This window comes from Halichoerus grypus, chromosome 5 (genome assembly GCF_964656455.1).
Source record: "Halichoerus grypus chromosome 5, mHalGry1.hap1.1, whole genome shotgun sequence".
In the NCBI taxonomy this organism is placed as follows: Eukaryota; Metazoa; Chordata; class Mammalia; order Carnivora; family Phocidae; genus Halichoerus; species Halichoerus grypus.
Window position 1 is genome coordinate 123910873 of NC_135716.1, and position 3960 is coordinate 123914832.

A 3960-nucleotide genomic window follows, 5' to 3' on the forward strand; every position below is an offset into this window, starting at 1 on the left:
ATGTCAATACTACACAATCCGGGCAAAATCAGACTATATGATGTGTTATTTCTGTTATTCTCTAAACACAGAGTTTATTTGCAGAGAGAGTATGTTTTTTGGGTTCACGAGGAAGGGATGGATAGGAAAGAATGAAAGAATGGAAAAAGAGAACAATTTTATTTTATTTTTTTTTAAAGATTTTATTTATTTATTTGACAGAGAGAGAGACACAGCGAGAGAGGGAACACAAGCAGGGGGAGTGGGAGAGGGAGAAGCAGGCTTCCCGCGGAGCAGGGAGCCCGATGGCGGGGCTCCATCCCAGGACCTGGAATCATGACCTGAGCCGAAGGCAGATGCTTAACGACTGAGCCACCCAGGCGCCCCAAGAGAACAATTTTAATAACTTTTTAAGTTTCTTTTAACTCACACAACTTTCTAACACATTTATTGACCCCAAAACAAGAACTTTTCTCAGAGCTGAGAAAATGTGACACTAGGACTTGGTAAAAAGAACCCAGTGCTCACTTCAGCAGCACATGTACTAACATTGGAACAATACAGAGATTAGCATGGTCTCTGCACAACCATAACACGCAAATTTGTGAAGTGTTCCATATTTATTTTTTTGAAGAGTTCCATATTAAAAAAATAATAAGAATCCATATAATAACAGCAGTTGGGCTTGTAAATCCTGGTCCTGAGACCAAATACCATTTCGGGAAAAGACAAGTTGCTGGCTCTGTTCTCAAAACTCAGTGTGGTTTGAGACCTGACAGATAATGTTCATTTGTAGTGGCTTTGACATGAGGAGGAACTCTTCAAGGTAAAGAGAAAGACCTCATGCTGGTCAATTGTTAAAAATCACAAAGCAACCTGTCCTCTGGAGCCTGTGAATTCTCCTCCAGATCACAGAACTGCATTTCATTTTCAGGGCAGGTCAGCTAGCAAGAACCAGCCGTGGACTGGGGAGAATAAATAACAGACAACCAAAAGTGCCCTCCTAGAACCTGGGAAATCTATTGTAGTATTCACACCTCCTCCAGTGTGGCGAGCCTATTCAAAGGCAAACTGCTCACTCATAGGGTACCCGTCTTAAACCATTATTTACCATTAGTACCTCAGCAGTAATTCATTTAATTAAACTTTTGCTCACTCTGCTGCCCTGCCCAGATTGTTCTAGACTCTCTGCCTCCTCCAGACCATGCAGTCCACATTCAGCTTCTAAATAGAAGTTGAATTGTGTGATTCCAAACCCTTAAAACACTTTGACAAATCCAAATGTTTCCAGAATAAACCTTGTCTTGTTAATATGATCCACAAGGTCCAGAACCCATGATCTGCGCTGTGCTCTCACCCACCAGAGCCCAGACACCACCTCCCAAGATACCTTCATTTTCATTCCTTCCTACCTATGTTCTGGCTGTTTTCTCCACTTGGAAAGCCCTTCACTGCCCTGACTGTAGAACACACCCTGACCAGTTGTTAAGTCCCAGGGAAAGATTCTCTCCTCTCAAATTCCCGAGATAATTTCCCCTTCAACATCTCCTATAACGTTGTAATTGGGTCATTCTTTTTTTTACCTCTTGGTCTCCTCCAGAGCAAGGACTATATTTTATTCACCACTGTGTTGTTAAGCCATTGCACAGAGTAGATACCCAACTAACGTTTTTTGAGTTTGACTGAAGTGAGTCATTTAATGTCTATCTTACCTTCAAAGCAGAATCACCTACTTTGTGCTAAGCCCTATATTAAGTACAAAAGAAATGTAGATAAAGAAGTTATGAATGCAACCCTCAGGGAGACCACCGCCTAGTTGGGGAGGGTGGGAGGTAAACAGGCAACCCTGTTGCAAATCCTCTATCATATCTTGCCCAATCCCCAGTCTCTCTGCTTCATTTCTTGTTCTTGGAATTCTTTTTGCCTTGATTCTTATTCCAGAAACCTCAACTCTCTTTCCAGACAGAGATCTTGCAATCCTACTGCCAGGACAAAAGCCTTGTCCCCAGATTTCTTTTTCACATAACCAGCCTTTCTGTAAACCACTCTTCAATGAGTGAGGAAAAGGTAACTTCTTCACAGGGTCAGTGATCCTTCATATCAGGACTCTTTGATATGGCTCTCAACCTGGCATCTAATATGAATTATCCACTCTTCTTTAACCTTAAAGTATACAAGATCCTGGGCGCCTGGGTGGTTCAGTCGGTTAAGCGACTGCCTTTGGCTCAGGTCATGATCCTGGAGTCCCGGGATCGAGTCCCGCATCGGGCTCCCTGCTCAGCAGGGGGTCTGCTTCTCCCTCTGACCCTCCCCCTTCTCATGCTCTATCTCATTCTCTCTCTCAAATAAATAAATAAAATCTTTAAAAAAAAAAAAGTATACAAGATCCTCTCAGTATCCTATTTAAAATGGATATCCCCAGGATCCATCCCCCAGATTTTCTAGTTATCTGTATTTATTATAAGTCCTCCAGATGATTTTGAGACAGAGGGTACAGAGAGTTTAAGAAGCATTGTCCTAAGATCCACATGTTCACTTATGTTTTACAATCATCTACACTGTCTGTATCTCACCCCACCACTACAGTTTTGGACCCTATAAACCTTCAATGACTGGGCTAATTCCCTAAGTCTCCTACAAAGGAAGTGGGAATGTAGACAGCAGAGGATCTACTGTGCATGACTGTCTGCTTTGACTTTTGTATACTATAATCCCCAAAGTCCCCAACACCGGGCACTGCTTACATACTAGGACATCTTAGATGCTTTAGGCTGTAAGTTACTTGACATCAATCTTAGTGACGTTTTGGGTTTTTGGGGTTTGGGGGTTTTTTTGGATCTGACTCCAAAGGCAAGAAAAACACAAGAAAAAATAAATAGTGGGACTACATCAAACTAAGCTTTTGCAAAGCAAAGGAAACCATCACAAGAAGGAAACCTACTGGACAGAAGATATTTGCTGATCATATATCTGTATCTGATAAGGAGATAATATCCAAAATCTATAAAGAACTCATACGACTAAATAACAACAAAAAAATCCAATTTAAAATGGGTAGGAGATCTGACTATACGTTTTTCCAAAGAAGATATACAGATGGCCAACAGGCACATGAAAATATGCTCAACACCACTACTCATCAGGGAAATGCAAATCAAAACCACAATGAGATATCACCTCACACCTGTCAGAATGACTATTATCAAAAAGACAAGAAATAACAAGTGTTGGTGAGGATGTGGAGAAAAGGGAACTCTTGTGCACTGTTGGTGAGAATGTAATTTGGTGCAACCACTATGGAAAACAGTATAGTTTCCTCAAAAAATTAAAAATAGAACTACCATACAATTTGGCAATTCTATTTCTGGGTATCTGAGGAAAATAAAAACACTAATTCAAAAAGACATATGCACCCCTTGTTCATTGCAGCATTATTTATGATAGCCAAGATATGGAAACAACTTAAGTGTCCATTGATGGATGAATAAAGATATATATATATATGCGCGCACACACACACACGATGGAATGTTACTCAACCATTAAAAAAAGAATAAAATCTTAAAATCTTGCCATTTGCAACAACCTGGATTGACTTTGAGGGTATTATGCTAAGTGAAATAAGTCAGACAGAGACAAATACCACATTATTTCACTTACATTGTGGTGACTATTTTGCAATACATACAAATGTTGAATTACTATGTTGTACACCTGAAACAATATAATTCTATGTCAATTATACCTCAATAAATAAAAAGGAAATAAATTTATAATAAAGGAAAAGGTCCTGAGGAACTAGCATTGCCAGAAAAGTCAGGTTTAGAGAGATACTAGAATTTGCACTGAGTTCTCAGGGGAAAAAAGGGGGGGTTTAAACCATCATAATATTTCCCATTTATTGGACCAATTATGTCCCAGACACTGTACTAGCTACATTACGTATTTTTCTTCTAATCCTCACAACCATCCTTTGAAGAA

The 3960-nt window shown here is 39.8% G+C and overlaps 1 non-coding gene across 1 annotated transcript; it reads left to right on the forward strand.

Moving 5' to 3' along the window:
* Positions 1-499: 499 nt before the first annotated feature.
* On the forward strand, positions 500-603 carry LOC118549159 (U6 spliceosomal RNA). The gene has a single exon (XR_004923945.1). It is a non-coding gene; the product is annotated as a U6 spliceosomal RNA (small nuclear RNA).
* The last annotated feature ends 3357 nt before the right edge of the window (positions 604-3960 follow it).